The following is a 27,369-nucleotide window of genomic DNA, read 5'->3' as shown; positions in this document are numbered from 1 at the left end:
CGCAGCTGCTGACAGGAACCCGGATGTCGGGGGCGGGGCGCGGACAGGGGGCGGGGCCCCGGCGCCGGGGCGCGCGGCGGCAGCCGTTGGGGTCCCGCGCGCGAGCGCCCGCCCCCAACAGCCGCCTCTGAGGGACCCCAACGGTCCGCGCCCACCTCATCCGCAGGGGAGGGCCGGAGCTGTCACGCCCGCGGGCCTCCTCTGTGCGCTCTTCATCAAACACCGGGGAGCTCCGAGCGGGAGGTGTCGCGGGGAAGCAGCGCCCTCCCTCTGGGCTGCCTCCGTTGCCGGTCCCAGCCCCGCAGGTAGGGCACCGGTACCCCGGTGGAGTGAAGCGCCCGCCGCCCGCGCCCCTGCGGGTTACCGGTGCCAAGTACTGCGGCGGGGTGGGTGCTGCTGCTCTGCACCCAGCGCCGCTCGCTGCCCAGCGCCAGCCCCCGAGGAAGCACCTTGCAGCCAAGAAAACGAAGTGTGGCGAGGGGTAAGGCATGTCTTTTACGAAGTGTGGAGAGGGGTAAGACATGTCTTTTTAGGGGGCAGGGTGGTCGTATCTTCTCCAAGAGGCCTGCCCGTTGTTATCTCTCATAAGTATCACTTTAGAGCTGAAAAAGGGTGGGTCAGACCGCCTTCCTTTTTATAACTCAGCTCTTGCTAGAAGTTCCACAAGAAACGAACAAGCACCTCAGCTCTTTTCCCTCAGTTTACAGAGGTAACATATGTCTCCTAGGGTAAGACATGAACCACTTTAATTTCCATAAAGATGTGATGGATGAGTTTTGTCCCTTTGATTCAGGGAAAACATAACCTGGGGGACATTTCCTTGTGTACCTGTCAATTCTTTCAAAGAACTTATATTCCCAGAGACTCTATGGAGATACCTGAAAATAGCGCCAGTATTACCAGCTCATATATGCCAGCAGTTTGTTGGGAAGTTTGGAAAAACCTGGAAGTTTTTTTGCTACTGTGCTTTTAATTTTTCCTTTCCAGAAAAAGACTGCTTTTTCAGCAGTACTTTACAAGGCAAAAATATAATGCGTGTTTTTTACTCATATATTCCTCTCAATGGTTTTCTATTGCTTTGCAACCCAAACTATGAACGCTCCTTTCATATGTTGTTTTAATGAAGAGCAGGTGAGATCTTGTCAGAACTCATAGGTCACCCTTCATGCATGACAGTAAATTTTACTTAAGGTCCTTCAGGTATAGGATATCTGAAACAATGGCAGCCATCACAGAATCACAGAATGGTTGAGGTTGGCAGGGACCTCTGGAGATTGTCTAAGTCCAACCCCCCTGCTCAAGCAGGGTCTCCTAGAGCACCTAGAGCCATACCTAAAATTACAGGTACATGTCATCATAGATGCAAAATTATTGGGCAGAAGTATTTTGTTGTGGACAGAATGCAGATGCAGAAAACTGGCTACTTTCTGGTGGAGATGTGTCATCCGGTAAGCAGAGTGACCAGCAGGGAGGTGCTGCTGAAAAGTTAATGAGTAAAAATATTTGCAGCATGACCCTAAGTTTTCCCAAGACACAGGAACAAATTAGCAGCTTTTCACTGCTGAAAGGGGAGTTTCTGCTCCTATCTCTTCCTCTCCTTCCTCTCATCGCCTGCTATGAACTCCCACCTCATGTTATCTCTGATTTTCATCAGACCTTTGTGTGAGCTGATTTAAATCACTAAAATAGCAGAAAATTGATTACCAGAATGGCAGAAGAATTCTTCCAATTTAGTGAGTTAAATCAACTTGTGGAAGGGTTTGACAAGTGTCAGAGCCAGAACAAAAGGTGAGGAACAAGACTGCACAGAGAGTAACACGAGAGGCAAGATCAGAAGGTAGAGGGAGGGTGAATGTTAAGTCACAGAGGAGAGAAATGGGAATGCCCTTTCAGTGGCAGTGAACCTTTAGGCTAGCTCAATTGCAAGTGAAATTGCAGTTCTAAGAGAAAGGAAAGAGGCTTTGAGGGCAAGATTTAGCCCAAATAGATGGCTGGAACTGTAAGAAAATAAACTGAACTTGCCTGATTTCTGCTTTTCTCACATAAACAGTTGTCTACATATTCTTTGTAAATAACATTTCAAAAAAGAACTAACAACAGATTCCATAATACACTTCCTAACTGGAACAACTTCAAATAGCCCAAATTCTGACTGAACTTCAATCAAAAGGGATAACATAGATTTTAACACAATTTGCATTTTGTTTGACAAATAAACTGCTGTTTGTCCTGGTCTGCGGTCTTGGAATTTTTGTGAAGCTTCACTAAAAAGTGAAAAATCTCTAAAATTCAATGATTAACCTTTAAACAGCTCACTCACAAAGATGCTGAAATGAAAGTGTTGTAAACTACTGTGTTGCATGTTATTTTAAATGATGTTGTGTATCATACTGTTCGCATGTTAACTTTATAAAATCACAGTATGTAAATGCTGTTCCCCTAGGACTCTTTTTAAAACCAGAATTTGTATGACAGCAAATAATATTTTAAATAAGTGGAAGTTGTACAAAATAAAAGGCTACATGGAATATGAATATAAGAACATATTGCTTTGTGCTGAGTAGGGAAAATACTGATGTTGAGAAAAGGTGCTGCAGTTTTCCTGCTCTTCTGTTTTCATAGAGGCTAGTGTTGCTAGCTGGAAAAAAAAATGTATCTGGTGACTGTAAACTTGCCAAAGCTTATTTGTAGTGAAAGAGAGACCACCTCTTTTCTCTCTCCCCTCCTCCTTCCCCTGACATTCATTCACTCTGGAGTGTTTTTAAGGTGGCTTTCACTGTCTCATTCTCATGTAATGGAGGATTTTGCTGTGTACCTTTCAAAGAGATGCTTACGATTAAAATTCTCTGAGGTTTCACATATCAGATTGTCACACCTGACAGAACTGATGACGGTTGGATGCTACCTTTACCAGAATCAGTACCTCCCTCCTGCTCTGCCTCCTCTCCATTTTATTTCTCTCTGAGGAGCTGCAGAGGAGTAGGTGAAAAGGGAAATGCTTGGTCATCATACACTCATACATTCTTAAGACAGCCAAAAAAAAAAAAAAACAAACAAGAGGGAAATAAAAATAATGATAGAATCATGTCTCTATCAACTATATAGTACTCTGATAGACTACCTTGCTTAAAAGGCAAGGCTACTATATAGAGAGAATTATTATCAAAATTAGCTGTGCAGCATGATAGAGGGAGGAAATTTAGAAAAAGCCTGTAATGAAGATGAAGCAACCATATGACAGAAAAAAAGCCTATAAGACATTCTTTCCCATCCTTCTCTGTAAAATAATTTTCTGTCTGGCAAAGATTATCTGGTGAATATATAGGAACAACCTTTCCATGCAGCTTTTTCCCTAAAGGTGACAGCAAACAGGAACTGATGGTAATGATGTCCAGCATACATAAAAGACTGATTTTCTACTACTTCACCCCTCCTGTACTTATTTATTCATGCACATTAAATATAAGGTCTTTCCACTGGTATCACACTGTATGTTTAAAGTTACAAGTTTAAAATATGTTTTCTTAAAATACTGTGGTGTATGTGTATATCCATCCTGAAAACTACCATTCTGATTTGACAGTGTCTTGTACCCTGTCACTGTGTCACTTGCAGGATGTGACTATGTGAAGTACACAAAGATAATGAAGAATCAGGTGCCTCAACTATGTTGAGAAATAGCATCGTTTCAGCTGTGGGTTGTTAGCAACAGTTTTAACTTGGACTAACGTTGTCCATGGCAATGGACATACACAAGGGCAAATTATGGACAACATTGCTAAAATAATGTCATTTCCTAATGCAGGCAAGATCTAGATTCCTCTGTGAGCTGCGCTGGGCTGCTGCCAAAGTGCAGACCCTGCCAGTGAGTCAGTTGTGTAGCTGTGAGCTAGTTACACTGTGCTGACCAAGCAGGGACCAACAGGAAGGAACAGGGGAAGACCCCTCCTGTGCACGGCCTGGTACTGAGCCCAGGAATGGGGTCATGGTGTCCTGTAAATTCTGGACCTTTTCCAGTTTCTGGTGTGTTTTGATTATTCTGCGCTCCTCTGCTTGTTCTTAACATAGGGGTCCTTGTTGGCTGTCATTCTTTATGTAAAAACTTTTGTCTGAATTATCGTATGAAATTCAAAAAATAATGGGTCAGCTTCTCTCTGCATGCATTGTCAGTGGCCAAATGCTATAAAATTGGTTGTGAATTTACAAGGCATTTTTTTCATAAGCCTGTGGAAATGAATTGTTATAGTTCAATTACATTTAAAAAGTCCGTTTTAGGTTGTTGGAGAGATTTTGCCTTTAAGGCAAAACTGTCTTCTTAGCAATGCTGACCTTGTTGTTTGCAACCAAAATCATAAAGGTCACAGTGCTCAACACATTCTGGTAGTTCACTCTGCAGAAAGCATCTTTTTAAAAAGACAGGAATGAAGAAGCAGAATATGTAGCATTTCCAAGAAGATGTTTTGGTGCCTTAACTATAGTTTATTAAAAAGTACAAAGTAAACCTTCTTAAAAAAAGAAAGACAAGTATGATTTGTCATTTGTTGATCTGAATATGTGGGTAATGAATATTCAGAGAGCATTCATGAAGATGTTAATTATTTTTGAAAGTGTCTTTTTTGTAGCATTACCAGATAGTCATCTGAAACTTAATCTTGAAAGTGAATTACTGATTATTTTCTTGTTTACAATACTCCAGTTGTTCAGTCAGGAAATGGAAGAAAATATTGTATGACTTAACTGAATAATTGACAATAGCACAAATTGCAAATGGATAACACCAACACAGAATGTTGTTTCAACCTGTTTGCTGAAATTTGTTGATATAAACGTATGGACAATACTTAGAAATAACCAATACATCCCAGGAGACTTAATGAGATGAGTCCGTAATAAACATTACACTATGACCAGCTTCATCTATCACATCTCTGTTTTCCATTTGACCAAATATAAATCTTGTTATTCATCGAATAACATTTTTTGCTGGTTGGTAATACAAGCTCTGCAGAGCATGCAGCTGTGTGACCAGGTCTGAATTTATTTTCTACATACCGCACTGTAAATTTTTAAGAATGTGGAGGCATAACTATAGTTTTATGAAGCAGAGTATTATTGCCTGTTGCAAAGGAGACAGTTTTCTTTCACAGAGACAATGTTTTATTTCTTTAATCTAAAGTAGTTATCATTCTGTACCTGATGCAGCAGATCACCTTAAATGTATCATTAATTTTAAGTATGTCCTTAAATTTTGTTGGAATTGGTGGGAATTAACATGTGCTTTACATGTCTGGCTGATAGTTAAAAATACATGCTTGCTATTGTGCATAGAAGATAACCCTGCAGGGCCTGATCAGCCAAGAGCTGAATGCCCTCACTTCCCATTGGGAGACCAGGTACTGATTCCCTCTCAAGCACATTCAACTCTTTTTAGGGCCACATAGTGTAAGTATGATTGCTCCTTTGGCTCAAGCAGGAGTGTTTCTTCAGGAGAAGTCTTAGGTACATTTTTGATGCAATACTATTTATTCAGAAAAAACATATACAAAAGGAAAAAAATCTCTGATTACTGTGGAGACTGTCAGCAGCAGGCTCTTCTTGTGCATTATTTACAATTCTGCTTCTTTAGTCAGTTTTTTACCCCTGGCAGTTTAGTGACTGCTGCTCTTGTGGCTGGCTTGCTTTATACTGTCTTTTTGGCTATCAGATGGCATGGCTACATGGAAGGTTACTATAAAATAAGGAAGGATGTTTATTTATAGTGTGGTAGCTTCTTCATGCATATTCTTGTCTCTTGATATTTGTGAAGAAACATTTATTCGCTTTCTCTTTAGTGGGCATCAGGTGAGATATCTTCCATTTTCTGTAGAATGAGAATGTTCATAGAGACAATTACTTCAGAGTAGCCAAAACAGTGTAAACCTGTACTCTAGCTGCCTTGCAATGGTTTGTTTATAAAGCTATACTCTTCTAAATACAACTTGCCAAACCATCACATAACTGCTCTTTTGTGTGGTCTAAGAAACTTTCATCTACAGGACTTAATTTCTAACTGGTTCTTTCCCTCTGGCCCACCCATTGGGTGGTTACTGCTACTGTTCTCACACTTCAGGGTATAAAGGAGTTTAACTTTTCTTCCCATGCAGTATAAATGAAAAGGGGTGAATCACCTTGTGCCTGTGTAGGAAAGCAAAGATGTGCTTGACAGCATCTGTTCTCTGTTAACATTTCTCAGTGCAACAATGGAATGAGTTTGACATAGTTTTATGTTCTTAGTTCAAACAAGTTTTACTTCCAAAACTCTAAAAATCTTACAAGGGGATAATGTTTCAAAATTCTGAGTCCTCCCTGGGAGATACTGAACATTTTTATCTGCCACCAAAGTTTAGTGTTTTAGAGTGCTTAGCTTGAACACGGATAGTCTAGTTATGTGAGTATTGTATTAAATATATTGTTTTTTCAGTAGAACTTTTTTGGTATGTTTTTATTTATTTGTACAAACCTATGCAGTTATCTCCATTTCCTCTTTTAAAAGTTAAGTCATTCAAGGGCTGTGGAGTTCAGAAATGTGTGTGTACATCTTTGAACTTCTGGTTTAGAAACTGCTACTTGAACTGATACTTTGTTTCACATGTTGTAGGAAGATACTCTTCCATATCCTCTTTCAGTTTCTGTTCGCATTCTGAATTGCAAATAATATGTCTGGTAAGAGTGATGTTTGCTGAAATCATCCTCAGAACTACAAACATGGGTGACTTTGGTCAATGCAGTCAAGTTATGAATGTAAAGCCAGTCTGTATTCTCTGAGAATTCGTAGAAAAATCTGGCCCCAAATAGAAAATGAACAAAAATTTCCAATATGGAGGAAGAAATGTTTAATATTTACTTTAGAATTACCTCACAGTGTCTTAGAATGCTTTCAAAAAATTATTATAAATGTGATGGGAGGGAAGATATTAGCAATAACAGTTCTCACTTCAGAGGAAACCTAAAAGAAAGAACGTATTCAATAAACAATTATAAGGGATCTTTAGAGAGGAAGGAGTGCTGGCCTTCTTGTTTTTTATTTAAATCTTGAAATGTCTATCATTATGTTGTGTTAAGAGATGTTATGCGCAAAAGGTAAAAGTGGAACTGCTCCCAGAGTATTGAGATGTATTGTTCAGACACATCTTTAACGTATAAGGCAACATTTGCAAAGTAAGGAAAAAAAATCAAACTGTGAGTGGAAAATCAGTTCTCAGCACTAGACATTTGTAGCTACCCTGAGATAAAAAGAGCAACAGGGGACAGGGCCATGTGATGGCTCTTTGCCTGAATAGCTAAAAATAGACACTGTAGGCACTTCATATATATCTCTCCCCTTATGTGCGGGAGGACAGAAAAATACACAGCAACAGATGCGCTGCTCTTTTCCTTTTCACAGCACCCCTCAATTTGTTCTTCCAGCCTTTTGCTCAGTGAAGTTACAATCAAGTGAAAGGCATATGTTTAACCCTAAAATGAATATATTAAGTTATATCCGACTCTTAGTTATGCCTGTTTATCACTATATGATGGGTGCAGTTCTATGGATGTAGCTGAGGATTTAGTGGTCTATTAAAATAATGTTACTTTGTATCTGCAATTAAGTGTTTTTAAAGGTATGTGATTCAGACTTTTCGGACATTTATCTCAGAAAAAAAACAACCAAACCCAAACCAGAGTATTTTATAATTTATCTACTCACAATAAATAATAAATCCTGCATCTCATGGCTAAAAAAACAAACAAACAAACAAGCAAAAAATATACAAAAAACTCATTACTTTGGCAAGAATCTTGCCAGGGTGAAAACAAAGGATCAAATCCTGCATACTTCAGGTAAATATATTGTGCTATAAAACTCACTCACAAAAAGAATACCTGAGTGAGTAAAAGTATCAAAGCAAATAAAGGGAGGAAATGTCTTTGTTTTATTCAACATGACGTGTTTTACAAGAAATTCAAGTTTTTTGGTAAAAAGTGTTCACATTTTGCTAATGGGTGACACTCTGGGTAGTTGCCTAGCATTGTATTTCTCTGAAGGCATGGCTGCGTTTGGTTCTTTTTCTTTCCCAACTTCCCAACTGCTACATCGGCAGTTACAAACCACCAATGTAGCCTCTGCCTTAAAAAATTATGATTTATAGTGGAAACTTGCTGATACTTCACTGTATCAATGCAGTAAAAATATTTTAGCTAGGTACTCTGAGGCCTTTGAAATGAGTATTGATGTTTATTAGTACTATGTTCAGTGTTTTGGAAAAAAGATTCACAGTGGCATTTCAGCTGAAGAATTTGTCTGGCTCACATCACATTGCATTCAGATTTCATCTGAAATTTCTGTGATTGCTTTGTTTTGTCTGTGGACAGACATTCAAAGCGTTAGTCACAAACATTAAGGGATCATTGCATAGGTATATGGTTTTAGTGGTGGTGGGATGCATTGTGGATCTGATTCTTCTCTTGACTTGAACTAAATCAAGTGAAACCTCTTTCAGGCAAAAGGTATTGCAGCAACAGAAAATGCATGTGAAAGGAGAATCAGGCACAGAGACTTTTTGCAGGTTATTTCCTCCTGTTCAATCATTTTTTCAGCATGTCATGAACACAGAAGCCAGGTACAGTGCCAATAGGACACCTATCATGTTGGCAGAATGCAAATGAGGAAGGACCACTGCTCTGCTTCCTCTGCTCCTATCAGCCAAGCAAATACAGTTCTTTAATTGCATAGTCTGATCTCTAGTATGTGTTACAGATTTCCAAATATATTTTAAATGGCTGGAAGTTGTAACCATTATGAACTGCTTTAAAATATTCTGGGTTTCATATTGTGGTAAATACATATCATCTGCATATTTGACTTCAGTAATATTTTCTCTTCCTTTCACAGGAATAAATATGCATATATACAATTCTTGCTATGTGGTTATAGCCAATAATTACATTTAAATCTGTGCAGAAGGTCACAAAATTTTTAAAAATACATTCTCCATTTTAAATGTTTTTCTGTTTGCTTTCAGTCTGTCCCTGCTGCTAATCTGCTGCATCTTTCACAGCCCTTTTCCTCTCACCATTTCTAGTCCATCCATGAAACATACAGATGCACCTCATCTCTCATCCACCAGGTCACTCTGGGCTATTAGTGTCCTGGAGCTTTTCATATTTTCTTTGCCTCAAGATAAAGCTGGAGCACTTCTCTGTCCCCAAATCCTTTTTTAAGATTTGTGCTGGTCTTTCCTTCATGCTTGTGTCAGGATGGAGCCCAGTGTCTGAGCAATTGCTCTTATTCCCACTCCTAGACCTCTGCCCTTCCTCAATTCAAAAGAAGTATTAAGCATGCCCATATGAAAGCAAAGCAAAGCATTCAGTAAGTGATAGGTTTCCTGAAGCCTTGTTCTCTGTGCAGCATCTGTTAGTAAGAACAGCTCACAGTAACGAATCTGCAGTTTGGAACAGAGCCAGAGAAACCAGGAAGGAGGAAAGAAGTCCAGACTAGTTAAGCAAAATGGACTGTATAAGGGAGAGATTGGAATACGGGAAGAACTAGGATAGATTATAAAAAAATGCAGAACTACTTTGAAGTATGTCATCTTCATTTCCTACTGCTTTAACTGCACTTCCCTTCTCAGACATCTCTTAGCAACTTAGTGATGACGATACTTGTACATTTCAGTATCTGCCACTACTATATTAACAAGAAGTTTCTACCAAAGTAGTCAGAAGTGATGTAATTCTCGTAATAAAGTGGTCCCTAAGTCTCAGAGTCATTTTGGTGATTTGTAGGGCTAAGCATTCCTACAGAGTTGGCAGTTCAAACTCTATGAAGACCCAGGCAAATAGTACTGCAATCTTTTCAGTTTGCATGTCTAAGATTATCACAGAAATGTTAAGAATTTAGTATATACTATAAAGAGAAAATTAAAATCTGTTCCATGGAAATTCTGCATTCCAGAAAGACAAACCAAAACTGGGAGAGTGAAGAGAGACAGTATGGTGATCCATGGGATTAGAAGTCTACAATATGAGACTGGGAGGATATTACACTACACCGTGAAGTATGTTATGGAAATACCTGAGCTAACCACCTGAACTACCGATCAGTATAGCCACATTAGTTGACGTTGAATACATGTTGAGGAAGAATGGCTTTCTCGGTTGGCAGGGCATGTCAGTTTGAGAGAAACATGCTAACATATCTGTACTGCTCTTAGAAACAGATATGTGGGTACATAGCACTGGCAGTATGCTATACTGACTTGTATGGGTGTCCCAGTCTGCTTGAGGCTCTTCACATTGCATACCATGTTGTAAGATAGATGTACTGTAAAAGAGCTTGACTTGATTAGCTAGGCAAAATGCATGTTAATAGGTGAAATGATTTCTTTCTCTGAATAGACTACCAGAGAGGTAGAAGCTCTGCTTAAACTAAAGGACGGTGTTGGTACAAGGGTAAAAGTCAGTGACTGACTAGGAATGCATTGAGTCTAGAAATCAGAAAGAATTTTCTATCAAGGCAGAGATGCTTTGGGACTTTGCCATCCGATTTGGGTAGTTCTGAAAGGGACTTTGCTCAGTTTCTGAAAGGGATTAAGCGATATGGCTGCAAAGGTAAGAATGGATCAGACACAGTGATTCAGGAGTTCCTTTCTAGTCCTATGTTCCTATGTTTTCCTAGTCCTGTGTTCCTATGTTTCACAGTTCTGTTCAAATGGCAGAGTCAACAATAGATTCCACTATCAAATAACTGGGAATAGAAGGGTCCTAATTATAGGCTTATGGAGTAACATTCTTCTTTTATCATTGTAGGTATATTTCAGTTTACAGAGCTGAGATAGCCCTAAAAATATGTGGGAAAACAGGCTTCTTCAGTTCTATAGTTAATGAAACAATTTGACAATTCTTTATTCTTTTTAAATAATAGTGAAAGAACTAGCAGGTCCCGGTCAATTTCCTTGTAAAACTATGCCAAATAATATAAATTATGAATTCAGTTAGTCTAGCCATGAGTACATGAGAACTGCTGTATTCAGCCAGATGAAAAGCCCATCTAACCTAGTATCCTGTCTTAGTAAGTATATACTTAGGGAAAAAAATGCAAGGAAGCAGTCATGCATTCAGTGATTTTTCCATCATGCTCTTCTAGCCTTCAGTGGCTGGAAGACTGTTTTGTTTAATTGTTGCTGCTGAAACTATTATTCCTGAATTTTTTGATCCATGTATAGTTTGGACCTCTGCAATATCTAATAAAAACGTGTTCACTGTTTATTATTACAATAAAAGAAAAGCTAATGCCTTCCAATGTTTATAATTTGACAACTAGTGAACAGTTGTTCCCAGCTCACCTGTTCTGTAGCATTCATGGTTTAATACCTCTCTATTATATCCTCCTTAAGGTATTTTTCTAATTCTGCTGTCTCCTCTTTGATAATGAAAGGACCAGAACGGCACATGGTATTCATAATGTGGCTGCAGCCTGAATGTATACAGGGCAAAGACTTTTCTTTGTTGTTCTCTACTACTTTTCTAGTAATTCCTAAGATTCTATTTGCTTCTTTAAGCACTGAGACATTTTCAGAGAACTACTGTCAATTACTGAAGTATTTCATTGCTAGTGATACTATCTAACATCACATGTACATACATGTGTGTGTATTTTCCCCTCCTCTATTCATGTGTGTTACACTTCCTGACACTAAATATCCTCTGGCATTTTATCACCCATTCAGTACTGAATCATCCTCTGCAGCTTTTCACAGCCAGATTTAGATTTCCTCACCCTAATAATTTTATATCATCTGAAAATTTTGTCTTCTTATTTGTCTCCTTTTCCAGATCACTTATGAATATATTGAAGAGACCAGATCTCCCATTGCTGAGCCTATGTCAGTGAATACTGAGACTTTCTTACCGTAAGTATTCCTTTATGAAGGAAAGAATACAAGCAATACAAGATCCGAGCTATTAAAATCAGTCTCATTCTTTTCTTCTTTTTCACAAAATCAAATTTTGTCATCATAGTTTCATTGTTTGTTTATTGCATAAGTGGATGTATTTTTAATTCGTTTTCAGGAGGTAGTTCTGCCTTTAGAAGGATTTGCAGGATAATGTGGAAATACAACAATCAACTGAAATTCTCTGGTATTTGATGATTTAATTATCAGACATGTTGTTTAGTTTAATGACTTTAATTTAATCTGAATATGAGATTTTGGCAGATATTGACAATTGAGCCTGACTGTGAGAAAAAGCATATAAAAAGCTGTTCTTTTTATTTTTAAAATGTTAGCACATAAAAGTTGTCTTTGGTTGACTGACTACAATCTTCTATTGGTTTAACTTCACCTTGCTTATTTATTAAGCTCTGAATACCTGCAAATCCTTTAAAGGATTAACTGTATCTGCCTGCTAAGCTTTTGATGAAGTTAGTTAAAAATAACTGCAAGCTGCTTCTACTGACACACTGAAAAATTGGACCTACTCTACATTTTATGTTATATTTGCTGCTGTTGTGACAAATGAAATACTATTTGAAGCTTCTTGAACCTTCTATGAAGATTCAGGATGACCAAGTGCTCTTGAAAGCCTTGTTATAGCAAACAGCCATTTGCCCTTACTGCCCATAGAGAAGCAACTTTTGTTTTGCCTCATGGGAGATGCAGGTGACCAAGGACATATAAGGTGGAAAAAGAAATTCATTTTATTACTGATACATGAAATAAATGTGTCTTCCTCTGTAGAAAGGCCAGAACTTATACAAGGTGGTCTGACCAGTTCCTGCAGCACAGTCCTGTAGGTATGATATGGCTTTTGCTAGCTGTTTTCATTGACCTCAGTGGCTCTTTAATGTATAGAGGTATTATCATATTCTAATACAGTATGAAGAAGTATGCTGAATACTGCTAGATATTATTAGGAAAGGAGCAGAACAGAGGAGATTCACTGTAAGGGAAGCCTTATGAGGAATTCACAATTCTTCTTGGTGATCCTGAGAGTATATGAGGAAGCAACACACTAAAATGTGCACTGGGTGCATCTATGCTTTATTAATCCTGCTGACCATCAGGGAAGAAGAGTTGGCCATCACCTTCTTCCTCTTATCAGAAAAGTTAAAATTTGAGATGTATAATGCAGAAGCTTTGCGGCAAGGCTTTTCACAAGAGTGTTTGAAGAAAGCGGTGTTCGTGCCTCCTCTGTTTCCTTAGACAGGTGCTTGAGGACTAGGCTGGATAAGGCCTAGTTCCCTGGAAGCTGGGCTGACACCGTGCTGTGACAGAGGTACACCAGCCCAATGCAGCTCCTTGCTAGGACATGAAACATGCATGCTAACAAAACTAAAAGACTGCTCTTGATGAGGTTTCCCTTTTGAAAAGGCACTGAACTCAAACTACATGAGAAGTTTAACTCAGATATGAATAGAAGCACCTTTTGTTGCCAAAATAAAATGAGAGATGCTTGTCTGTGGTGAGAAATACAATCTGCTCTTGAAACACTGCCAGTCTATTACTCTTCACACATATAAACATTCCTACCAAAAACAGAGGAGTAGAATTCTTAAAATCAACACATTTTCTCCCCTGTGCTCACAATAAAGACCTGAGAGTATTTGCCATCACAGTATGGTTTACCTCATTTTCTTTAGCAGGATATTTTCCCTCTAAAGTTTGTATTAGTACAACAGAAATTCCAGGCTGCAAAAGGCTATTGTACATGCTGGTACTTTCCTTGTTGGCAAAGGACAGATTATCTGATCTGGATCCTTCTTTGCTACAGTGATTCTTTCCTTCCATAACAGATTCTTTAGGTCCCTGCAGATAAGCAGAAGTTAAGAGTATACTAACAGCTGAAATTGGAAGCCACCTCTTCTTCCCTGATGGTCAGCAGGACTAGCAAAGCAGTGCACATTTTAGTGTGCTGCTTCATCATACACTCTCAGGAGTACCAAGAGAAACTGTGACTTCCTCATAAGGCTTCTAGTATAGTGAATCTCCTCTGTTCTGCTCCCTTCCTAATAATATCTAGCAATAACAAATTTCATTTTTAGCAAATTGAATAACAAATTGAAATAACAGTTTTAAGAACTGAAGGAACACAATGTGTCACACAGATGCTTTGCTTTCCAGTGATAGGCCTCAGGCTGAATAACGCTTAGGTGGATGCAAGGATCCTAAGTGTGCTGTGAAATCCTGAAGACAGAATGTTGAAAACCAAACACAGAAAGATGGAAGTATTTGCAGGAGGCAACTTTGTCAGCATGACTTATAATGAGCTCCTGGGTGTAAAGAAATACATTCTCGGGTCATGGCTTGTCAGTCATCTGGTCACAGTGACCAGTGGCATGAGTACAAAAGGAAAATTGGATTCATCAGCATGAATTCAACCTCCAGTCTCCTAAAATAAATTATTGTGTAGAAAGGCTGCTAAACTCCTCTAGAGTTTAGCTACTCAGAGATATTTAGTTGTTACTTAATTGCTTAATTGCTATACTCTTTGGAGACTGAAAAGCTGCAGAATTTCCTGCTCTTCTAAAAATGTGAACAAAACTTATCCAGTCTGTCTACACTCCACAATCCAAGCTGAAGGATCTAGCTCAGATATGATAAGCAATATAACCACATTAACATTAATACAGGCTACTTCATGTCTAAAATACTTTTGGAGGCTGTTTAAAGTTTGTACTAAGGCAATTTCATACTGAGCTGAATCAGGAGACATCGCATTATCCTTTCTACTATTTCTAGCTAAGGGAAATCACTAAAAAACTTGGAAGGGAGATAAATTTTAAACCTGCACAACCATTTTAATAGTCATTGTCTGCCCATGGCCTTAGCTTGCCTGAAGGAAGTGCCATGGTTAAGCAAATACTTTGCTTGTGAGATTTCAGCAACATCTCTTAGAACTAGCTTCAGTATTTCTACAAAGCACAATACTGCATGATGCAGGCAATAGATGACGCTGGCATACCAGGTGAATTATGTAGTCCTACTTTCACTGCCAATTTTTCTAATTAGGCACATATTACTTAATGTGTGTTTTTCTCTGAACTTGATAAAAAATTATTAGGTTACATTTTACTCAACAGGTGTGTTTTGGAGGGAGAAAATATACTTTTACAAAATGCACTTCCTAATATAAATGAGTTAGTCCTCTGGCAAGAACAGAAACTAGTATTCTTACATTTTAAATAAGAAATCTCCTGGAACTCAAGCTTGTCAGATTTTTGTCAGAAACTTACTGGTCCCCTGCCAGCTCATCCACACACCTCCTTGGCAGGTTGCCTTCCAAGAGCCGCAGCTGTCTCTGCATCGAGGATGGCAGTGCTCCCGGGGCAGCAGACGCCAGAGCGGTGGCCAGACAGACTTCCCCTCTGGTGCTGCCCAGAGGGTCCTTGTCATCCCGGGGCTATGTGCCATACTCATAGCCTCCAGGGCTCGATTTTCAGGTCTGGGGATGTTTTATTTTAGGCCAGCTTTTGGTAGTTTTCTAAGAAATTTTTACAGCAGGGGATATCCCATTATTTTCATGCCAGTCACTAAGGAAGACCCTGGATCTGAAAAGAGGGATGTATGCATTTGACACAGGTCACTTTGCAGCAGTCTTATTTCAAAGGTTCGTGTAGAAATGACACAAAATGCAACAACATGACTAGAGGAATGTTGCTTTCTAAATTGGAGGTTGGCTTCTGATTTACATTAGGTTTTGTTGGGTTTGCGGATTTTCTCTTTATCTTATCAGATGTTCATGTTTCTTCTGCAAATATCTAAACTTATTTTAGCTTCCTCAAGATCTATAGCCTCAGCAATATCTTGTGGACTAACATGCATTTTTTAAGTTAGTTAGAACTTCATGGTAGTTGATATAACCTTGGTATTAACAATGTATTGTGGAAGGATTGTAACAATAAATAAAAGTTGATAAGCTTTATGTTGATGTGTATACATGATTCTTTACCTTCAAAGATTTCCTCCTATCTTTTTAGTGCTGAGAACAGTATGATTTAATAGCACAGAGCAATATTAGAGAAAATTTGGGGATTTTAACTCTTAATGTTTATATAAAAGTAAGTGCTAACCATTACTGCAACAGGTTAATAATAAAATCATACAAAGCAGTTTTGCTTTTTTTGCTGCTTTAATTCTTTAATTATTTACTGTATTTTTAAATAGCTTGTTGGGGAATTTACTTTTCCTAACATAGCTCTACTCCTCTCTCCCCAAAAAATCAATTCCACAATAGTAGATATAGTTGGAAAAGAATTTTTTTTTACTGCTACTATTGCCAGAAGATTGGTATTAGATGCCATGTAAATAAATAAACTGTTATTTTACTGAAGTTAGATATTAAAAAAGACACAGACTTAATGTAACAAAATAAGTGTGATACACCAAATATCCTTATGGACTGTTGCCTGGAGATTATACATTTCTTATAATTACCCTCAAGGAAAATTAATACAGAATTTTTAATTAATGCAATACACTGGGGCAAAAGATAATTAAGGCTTCCTTCATTAATTTGCTAAATAGAAATAATGATACTATAAATTATGGGATTCTGATAGATTTACTCCAGCTTAGTAAAAATTTACTTTGTGCCTCATCCCACTAATGTTAGTGGGTCCATTCATGACGTTCCTACTCAGGTAGAAAAATGGGTTCAGAATCTAGGTGGATAATCTGCTTATACAGTGTTATGCAGCAGTAAATGAGCTGAAGAACCAAACTAGATGTCTTCCTTGGACCTGCATGGACCAATTGCTCATATAAATCAGTACAGTGTGAAGGATAGAAGCACTATAACTAGAAAAAGTATTATTCCCCTTCTGCTTCTCAGCTAATGTAGTAAGTTGTGATGAAGAAGGTTGACCTTGCTGTGCATTTGCCGGTGTTTCCAAAGAGCTGTCCAAAATGAAACCAAACTCAGTTGATTTGCATCTGTGCTATTCCAGTTTTATGTGAATTGAAAGAATTGGAGCTATGCTAATAAAAAAATTAGACTGAAATAGAGATAAATCAGGCCCATTGGTTTTTACTGAAATGGTGACAGATAGTTACTCTTTGATTTTATTATTCTTTTGCACCAGTCAATATCAAAATTTTGCTGACGTGTTTCTCATTAAGCTACATACCTCAACATTTGTGGATTAAAAGTAATCCGAATGTCTCACAACATTTCTGCTTACAAACTTAATAACAACAAGCTGACATAGGATAGAATATCATGGCAGTCATGTCTTCAGCTACATGCTGGCATAGCTCCAACTGCATAGATATTGACTTCATTAGGATTTAAATGCAAAATTAAAGTTAAGTATGGGCTTAAGTGCTTTGTTGGTCTCCCTCTTGCCTTGATACTCTTAATCATATAAAATGTATAAAACATATCTCATGGCAACAAACAAGTGAATGTTTAGCAGTTTCTCTGTTCTTTGAATCCAAATCCATGGTTGATTTACTCTTGTTCTAAGCCCAAACAAAAGGCTGACAAAAATGAATTACTATATCCGCTGTGACTTCCGCAGTGGTGTGCTGAGGGTCCTGTATATCTGTGTGTGTGTGTGTGTGTGTGTGTATGTATACATGTGTATGTATATATATACACATATATTTATTCTCAAAGCTGTGTATGGGCCTCCAGTCTGATCAAAACTTTTGCAATCAGATAGACGGCATTTCAGAATAAATCATTTCGAGTGAATGTGCTACTAATTACATGCTTTTTACAGCAGATGCAAATGAGTTCCTCTTCTTTTGTGACTTTTGATTTAAATCACTTCATATTTATCACAGTTATTGATATCTGTTTTTCATTGTATTTAAAAAAGTTTATAAAAAATATTAGTAATAGTAGCAAAGTTTTAGAAAATGAATCGCATAAGAGCTCTTTTACAGCCTAAGTGTCAAAGTCTCATATACAAAACAAAAACTATTACACGGAAGAAAGTATAATAAAATTATGGCTGTAGGCAATGGCTTTTATAAACAATGCTTGTTTGTCTGATACTTAATAAACTAAGGGATTTTACTGGAAGTGTAACCTCATATTTCTGTGATTTATGTGCATTCTTTCCCAAAATAGCATTCATCTGCAATAAGGTTTAGCTGGGCATTTATGCCTAACCAAACTAAGCAGTGTGATATTATAAAGTCCAGAGAGCTGTGCATGTATTTAATCTTGACAAATCAGAAGCTAAGTGAAAATATTTGCATTGATTAGAATAAAAATATATTTAAGCATACATGTCCTTAAATTTTAGTTCCTAAAGATTTTTACAGCGTGTCCATGTATGACTTGATATTTTTAGTCTTTGCTAAATCCCACTTATTGTTCTACTGTAGTTTCTCCTGGCGTATATGCCCTGCAAAGCAAGGGACAATGGAATCAAGAAATAAACATCTGACCACGTCACAAATCCAATTATCTCTGACAAGGCTAGTAAAGTCAAGTGAAAAACAAAGCAACACTGTCCGGAAGAAGATTTGTATTTTGGATCATACTGGAGAAGGTAGGACACCAGCTGGACAAAGCAAAAACACTCCAAGCAGCTTTTTCAGCATCCAGTAAGACCATCTTATACCCTAACGAGTTCACAGCACTATAGAATTTTCAAGTGTCAGATCTCATCTCTTCACTGTTTCTAAGAGGCAGAGTGGAGGAGGGAAGCATCCCCCTCACAGAATATAAAATATGTGCTAATGTCATTACAGGGTAATGCAGTGAAGCAGAAACCACAGTTAACATCTCACAGCCTCTTCTCCTCAACCACCACCATCATGAACTGTTTGGTTACAATAATAACCTCCAAAAGGTTTCAGTGCAACAAACTTCGGGCAGAAATTCTTCTGGTGGTTGTCTAATCCCAGGATCTATCCATGTTAAAAGCGGCTTTCCTTTTTCTAGCTCTTGACACACATGTATGTATCACAGGTCCCACTAAATGAAAGTGAACCATTATATAATTGCTTCATTGGTCTGCTACATTCATTCATGCTTGAGACTCAAAAATGTGGATGAATTTCTCATCCTGCGTGCAGCAGTATCAGTGATATTCCTTTGGTGCTGACAGAATTAGATTTATCTTGAGATGAGAATCTATTCCCTGACCTTCTGGCTTGAAATCTAAATTCTTCACTGCATGTTTCCAGGTAGAAAGGAAATACATAATCCATTTTCTTTATTTATGTACGTCAGTCAACACTGCATTACACTTGGAAGTTTTACAGCTTTGTCTCTCTTCTTCCTTAAAACTATTTCACAATCATGCAGTTACTCTCAGCTAAAATGCTCACTTTCCATTTACACCAGAGTAACGTAGAAAATAATAAAACTCATCAAATATTATATAACATTCACTACTATTTGTGTTAATTGTTGACGTTATTTGCAGCTCATAATAACCTGCTTTTTAGGTTGCCAGAATAGGCACACATATAGTTTACTGGCTTCAACACAGGCCTTAAAACTCTGCAACAAAGAGCTATCCTCAACTATGGATGTAGGAAGGAATGTTTCTTTGGGAAACATGGGGAAGGGATTAGTCCATATCTCACAGCTAGTTTGTAGCTGACTAGCATTGGAAATTTCCCAGTATTTTTTTTTTCTGTTTGAAACTAAGATTATATTAATTTCAGCAAAATTTTCCTAAGGGACATTTTTCAGGTCTAGAATGGGATTTCTGTTCTAGAAACCAGAAACAAGTATACAGAATGACTCAGTGGTTAAGGTATGAAAGCCAAATTATTTTTCCTTTCCCTCCATTCCACATGCCTTGCTCAACAGAGGCATGCTTATATGTATTGCATCTTTTCAAGTCTTTCCACTGCAACTTCAAAAGATCTGAGTTTTGATCTCACATAAGGGTCATACAAAAGTCAAAACTTCAGAAAGTTTATATTACTTGCTTTCTAGTTAATCTTAGCGCTGGTCCCATCTTTCCTGACACTGAGGATTTAACAACAAGAGCGATTTTTATTTTATTTTATTTTAACCATCAGGATTGCCTCAGAGATCAAGAAAAGGAACAAGAAAAGAATAAATAATGTGCAAGACTGCTTCTGCAAAGAATTAAAAATTAAACATATCATTATGCTGGTGCATTTTTCTAACTGCATTGTAACTTGGTCTTCTTGCTACAACTTTTGACACAAATAGATTTTTAGCAAATGGATATATGTTGTACATGCAGCATAGGCATATGCTGACATATGACTGCCATATGTCAGTCCACGCAGATTCTGTAGCTCCTGAGACATGTTTCGTTCTTTAAATAGCTTTCCATCTTTCTAACATGGAACTAACTTTTGGAAGACATGACTACTTGCACTATGCTTTTTCCCTCCATTCTCTGAAGCCACGGTCATTTACGACTGATTTAGGGTAGGCAGAAAGGACAGATAGAAACAAGCTAAAATGGCTTTCAGAGATTATTGCTACAGTTAAATATATTTGGAACTTGAAGGGTCAACATAAACTATTGAAACAAAATAAAAATCTACCTTAATCCTTTGTAAGTAAAGAAAACATTATATGTATTGAGATTTCTGTCCTGGATCCATGCAGATGCATATACAATATTTTTTTCTTCATAGTACACATCACAGCAAGTTAAAATTTCCTCCAAAAAAGAGAAAACCTTTATATTAAATCATGTATCGTTAAATACTAAGATTTCAAATTGAACTGGAGACAGCCTGAGTCAGAACCTTACAGTCTCACACAGGGAACAATGGTAGCTGCCAACAGTGTATTTCCCTTTGGTTTTCACAATAAAAAAAATTGGGTATCTTAACGTGATTTGCAGATGTGCAGTATGAAAGAATTCAGATGTGAATTTTACAGAGGCCTACTCTTTTAGGCAAATAATAAATAAATGAGCCTTCTTCTATCGCTTCAAAAAATAACTTCATCAGACTAGTCGAACATCTTTCAGCAAATTGTGTGACTTATAAAATACTCTCAGCTGTATGTTCTTACGTTCATAAAAGCTTTGGAAGAAAAATACTTTAAAATTATTTAAATGCATTTAAAAACTTTAAAAAAAGGAAACAATGAAAACGTTTTTAAGGATTTACTGCACTGTGTGATGGTCAAAAAACTGTACTGAATCCATTTCTTGGTTTTTGCAACATCTCATATAGGGCTTGTCAGTAAAATAAATGAAAGAGCTTATTTTGCTTCACTACTGATCAAGAAAACTGGGAGCTTCTCAAATATACTGTAGCAGAAGAAAGAAGTTTGTATCTTTAGAGAAAAAAATTGCTTGAAATTTCTCAGGAGAGAAAGCATCTCTGAATGTCTGGAGATATACTAAGAGCATAATTACCACCATAAACAAGTCATAAATGAGAATTTGCATATATTCTCTTTTCTCATTTATAGATTATTCCTGCTTGGAGACTTCACATAATTTCTCACTAAACACCAGCTTCCTAACTGTTGCAATACCAAGAACATCAAGTGCTAGACTTTTGTACAAAGTGTATCTGTCAGCTGAGTTTAGGAGCTTAGGTTGGCAGAGGAATGATTCTCAAGACTGAGCTGAAGGAACCATATGTTTGTTCAAAGCCTCTGATCTGACATGCGTACATTTGCTTTCTATTTCTGCATCTCAGAAGGGTCAAAGTACTGTGCAATGAGGAAGGGCATAAATTAGTACTTGAAGCATTGGGCATAAACACATTTGTTATGCAGACATGCTATTGTTATGAATAAATCAGTTCTTGCTTGTTCTAAAAAGCACTGATATAATCACAAAATAATTTAGAGATCTGATCCTTCTGCTATTAAGTGTGTAACACTGGAAAATCTGCCTCTATGCCAATTAAGGAGCGGGTCTCAATGAACTTAGGTTGAAATAAAGAATCTTCTGTAAATGTGAACATTTAAGTGGAAACTAAAGTTTCATAAGCTCTAGGCTAGCCTTCACTACAGCAAAGTACACAACCACAAATGTACTATAATAAGAGATAGTTTTCCTTCCACAACCACCTTGATTTTCAGAGGCGCTGAAATTGGGTGCAGCAAACTTCTGGCTGACACCAGAAAGGGAGAAAGATAAAGATAATATTAAACTATTTTTATTTCTTATCTTAGGAAAGTCTTATGTCATAACACAATTTGATTGATCCCAAGGATTAAACTCATTAATAGAAGAAAATAATGGAACTATCAGGAGAGACAAACGAAGGAAACATACAAAACAATACCATGGACAAGGGAAATCAGTGCAGATACAGAATGAAGGAAGGGGGAGTTAGGTGGTGCCTTGAAGGGGTTATTTATCAGGTACTATAGTGTGAGGGAAAGATTAGAATCATTTTTCAAAAGAGGAACCTTAAAAATTTATTGAGGATATTGTGGCATCATTCCCCTAAATCCCTTATGTCTTGTTTGTTATGTTTCTCAACAGTACACCTGTGCACCTGGAATTTTTGTGCCAGCAGCTTCTTGTTCCACATCTCAAGGAGGGTATGGTCCCATTAGTCTGACCTTGGGTCCAGGCTCAGCATCTCCATTTGACTTCAAGCAAAGCTGTCACAGTGGCAAGGACTCCCAGGAAGATATTCTGTCTCTCCTTTTAGTCTGTGAAACCTAGGTGCAAGAAAGCAGGCCTCAGCTACTCAGGGTGTTTTCCTGGCACTGCTATTGTGGCTGCAGGATGAAGTCTAACGTTCCTCCCTGACAGGACCAAGCTATGTGTGTTGTCCAGCATCAAAGTGAAAAGCAGGATCAGAAACAAGTAAAACAGTGTCACTCGGAAACTGAAGGAGTGAGAAAAATAAGAAGTGAAGCTTTTATGTGTGAAGTTTTTATGACCGAGACTGGTGCAAAACATCTGCATGGGATAGTCGAAAGGGGAACGTGCTGCTTCCTAGAAGTCCCACAGTGGAGGAGTAAAGTTTTGTGGGATGGCTTCACTTCAGAGAGTTTCAAAATGTGTAATGGAGGTGCATAGCAATTGGCCAGGCCAAGCCCAATCCAAAATAACCTCTGTGTGCCAAATATCCTGGAGATGCAAGGAACTACAGCACCAGCTGCTTAGAGCTACTGATCTACTCCTGTTAAAGCAAATGAATTGCTAAAGTAAACAGCCTATGTTATTTTATTCACTGCTCATAGACAGAACAAAAACTATAATAGGTTATGATGCACCATCATTTTCCAGGAAAATATATTCCACAACATTCTGAAAGCACAAATATCATATTTAAATCAGATTCATGGTGCCATTTTTTATTGACTTTGAGAGACAGATTCAGAGAAAAAGAATTACCAAGCTGAGACTAATAGCTGCATTCAGCATACTCAAATTCACACTAGTTTACATTTTAAATAAGAACTCCATCTGCAGGGGGAAAATATATTACTTAAATATGCCTTACTTTACTACGTAGTGCCACCTAGGGGTTGAAAGCTTTTAAAATGTTGAGTAGCAGGGCGTAGGAAGCCATATTAATAGCAGAGAGAATTTATTGTGTTGTATCATCTGCATTTTGGAATTTACTAGGCAAACAGAGTGGGTAAACTTCAGGTGAGTTTTTCATGCTGTTGTATCTGACAAAAGAATTGTAACTTTTACAGCTCCCTTTGCAGCAGGTCATAGTCTTCCTTCTCTTCTGCAGCCTAGCAGTGACTGGGGATGGCAGAAGTCCTTATTTTCTCCGCAGTCCAGATCTTGCTCGTATGTGAGCAGTGGAAAGGTTATCTACTGCTGCAAGATTGGGTAGGGGATTGCTGTCCTGCCATTCTGGGGTCTGCAAGAACTTAAAACAGAGCCTTGAAAAGTCATTTGCTTTGTAAGTCCAAAATCAGAGAGGAAACACAGGCCTACTGAATCTAGTCTGCTAAAGGAAGGTACTGTAAGAAGGAGGAATGGGATGCTGGAACTGCCCTCTGTCTGCAAGTAGATATGATTTATTCCTCCTGAAACTGCTTTTTTTTTCACTTACACATTACAAATTACAATTGGCTCCTTTTGATGTAACCTACAAATGGGCAAAAGAAACCACGACTAATATGGACCATTTTTGTTTTTCCAAACTGAGTTTTGGACTGAAAACCTGAACTGTGACTATTTCTTTCCTAAAAAACTAAAACTAATATTTTAAAATAAATGTTTTGTTTCACACAAAACATTCTTTATCCTCTCAAATGGTATTTGATTTTATTCTGTATCTTCCACAGCAGATGGTGTACCTGCCTCACTCAGACCAGAGACTATCATTGTTACCTGCTCACTTGAAAAGAGCTACTACACCTCAGGCAGAATGCAAATTATACATACTTGTATTAAAGGAAATCTTTCCGCTACCTTTAGAGGAAGATAGAGAAGCTATCACAACATTTATTTTTTGAAGAAAAAATGTCAAAAAAATCTTTGATTGCGTGACTGTATGCTTGAACTGCAATGCTGATAAAGGGCATGGGTCTCTTCCCTGCCCCTCAGCACCCTCCACGTACATAAGCAATTAAGATTTAGTCATTAATCAGAAAGAAAAAAATGCTGATTTTGTCTCATGTTCCTTTTTTAAATCAACCATATTGGAAAAAAAAAAGCAAGCCAGTGATTAAAAATAACTGCCTGAGACATAGAAACAGGACAAATATTTTGATTTTGGAAACACAAGTCAAAGACTTGCCAAAACAATGCTGCAAGATATAGCAAAGATTGTTGTAATTACCTCTCAGGTAAACCAGCCCTGCAGTAAATTCACAGCGTGATGGATAAAGAAGACTCTTATGACCCTCCTCTAGATGTCATGGCTTGGACACCAAGAGAAGCTGTGTATCAGTGCTGCCATACTTGAAGCTGAATGAGCTTTGACAGGACTGTCAAGAAAAGCTAGAGCAGGGAATAGTAAATTCATTGTGGTGTCCATCTCAGCACAGCATAGTCTGGAACACGCAGACTAGTGTTTGGATACTAGTGACAAATACTATACCAAACCTGTGAGAGAGAGAGAGACATGCATTCACATCAGGTCCACATCAGACATTTTTGTTCTGTCTGGTAGGATGGATTTCTGGCAACTTTCTTATACTGATAAAAGTCATAGGGGATATATAGTTATACTAGCAGAAAAGTGCTTTTCACTATATAGGTTCTATTGCCTACCAACCAAGAATATATCAGCATAAATAAATATTTATATTAGTAAATATATGCACATTAGAAAGACTTGCTATTACAACTTTATTGGCAAATGTTCTCTAATATAAATATGACCTAATGGCTTGGGCCAGTAGCTATTTCTTGCAAAAGAATATGCCACAGATTCAGAGAACCAGCAAACAAAATCTCAAATATTCAGAATTTCAATTATGAAACAAAAATTATTCACCCTGCTCTTGAAACTCCTGAACTAATGTTTCCAAAATCTTTCATGTTACAGGACTCAGATCATTAAAGCCATGATGGTTTAAGGCTTTCAGAGCTGGCATGCCTAAAGTGTGTCTGTTTTTTTCCAACTGTATCCCTTAGTTAAACAAAATATCACTTTCCTTACAGTCACCTGTCTGATCTGCCCCACAGTATAGTTAGGGAAAACATAGTAGCTGGATGCTTGTGACAAACAGACTAGTAAAAAGAAATCCTGCTTCCGCTAAACCAGTTTTGCCATTGACTTCTCCAAGGAACAATTTCATCTCAAAGCTTAATCTAACGTGCAAGAGACATGCAATAGATGATGCAGTATGTTTTCGATAGTCTGGTCTCTCTTGACAAATGTTGTCAGCTGGTAACAAGGTCAAAACCATATAAGGTAGAATCTATTAAGCAGAATCAGATATATCCACACTGACTGTCACAAAAAGGAAATCAAGTCGATGTTTAACAGAAATAAAATGGGGTGGCGGGAGGGAGAGGTCTTGAAGAACTACATCTGGAGAAATAATACAGAAAAATACAGGAAACTATTCCCATATTAACCAATGAGCAAACTATGGAAGCAGTGTTGTACAGGAACCCCACTGTGACACTGGGAAAGCAAACCGAACGTAGTGATGGAAGCTCACATTCACAGAATGGCAATTAAGGGTAGCTGTCCCTGTGTCTCAGGAATTTGACTCATAGGTACAGCAACACAGTGAGCCTTTCAGTGCCTGAGACAGGACCCCCCTTTCTCCTAACCCCATCCCACCTCCCACGATTATATATAATGGGGGTTCAAAAGTGGAAGCGGTTCCCCTAGGCCCATCCATGGGACAGCCCTACCTAAGAGTCAGGACAACACATTTGTAGGCTGCTGAGCCTACAAAGATCTGCCTTAGCAGAGATGAATGCTTACCTACTATATATGGTATTCCCAACTCATTAATAAATATTTAAAAAACTTTAATATTTATAACTATTTTGGATGCTGCAAATGTCATTTATCCCATGTCTGGTACTTTAATTACAAAGATAATGATAACAATAACAAATGCTAATTGGAGTCTTTTAAATCTGATGGGGGTTACTTTGCAGCACAGCTCACTAAATTTCAAGGACACTTCAGATTCATTGTGTGAAACAAGGCTTACCTGGGGTGAGAAGGAGGGGAAGACTCCTGGTGGGATTAAACTGGTGCTCAAACATCAATTTAGAAAGGAATTTAGGATGCAGACACAATGCCACCTTATCCGCCTTAATTACTATGGTGATGAGCACCTTAACAACACTTAAGATAGTCAGGTTTGTAATCCACATAAGACCATATAAGCTAGTGAACATTTTGAAGTGATTAATTCAAAGACAAACTGAAACTCAAGATAGTTTCTTTCAGGAAAATCCAGTTATTTGATGCACTTTTAAGAAAAGAATGAAAGCACAGCATGAGTTATAAGTAAATAATGGTAATTATCACAGTAGGTTTGGATGCTGGGATGCTGAGAGGAAAATCCCTTTACTGTGCTCCCCATCGCTTATATGGAAACCAAGTGTTGGGGTTTGCCTTCTATTTCAAAGGTAGTTTGCACTGCACTGAGGTGCTGTTGTTGTTCTCAAAACAAATGTATTTGAGCTCAGGTCCAAATCCTATTTTAGAGGGCAGCATAGTATGTTTCTGTCCCAGCTTCTCAAAATTTTGTTTGTAGGATGGCACTCTGGTGAGAAAGAGGCCAGAAAGGAAATTAATAAGTACTTTTCCAAAAGTTACTTCACTTTCCTAAAAAGGAACATCTTTTCTTCATACCAAATTGGTGACATTTGGAAAGTCCAAGCCTTAAACTATTACTGGGATTGGCTGCTCAGGAATCAATCCTAACATATCTAGGCCAAGGGGGGGGGGGGCAAAAGAAAGAAAAAGTGCATGACACAGCAGTATCAATTAACTGCTGCACAGATATCAGAAAGCATCTGTAAAACCGAAGCAG

At 37.9% G+C, this 27,369-nt stretch overlaps 1 long non-coding RNA gene across 1 annotated transcript; it reads left to right on the top strand.

Moving 5' to 3' along the window:
* The first annotated feature begins 62 nt into the window (after nucleotides 1–62).
* Nucleotides 63–25,454, top strand: LOC136991288 (uncharacterized). Its single transcript, XR_010883470.1, has 4 exons — nucleotides 63–481; nucleotides 11,854–11,930; nucleotides 18,357–18,523; nucleotides 22,427–25,454. It is a non-coding gene; the product is annotated as an uncharacterized lncRNA (long non-coding RNA).
* The last annotated feature ends 1,915 nt before the right edge of the window (nucleotides 25,455–27,369 follow it).

Source organism: Apteryx mantelli, chromosome 2 (genome assembly GCF_036417845.1).
Source record: "Apteryx mantelli isolate bAptMan1 chromosome 2, bAptMan1.hap1, whole genome shotgun sequence".
NCBI lineage: Eukaryota > Metazoa > Chordata > Aves > Apterygiformes > Apterygidae > Apteryx > Apteryx mantelli.
This window is presented reverse-complemented; position numbering and strand designations above follow the sequence as displayed.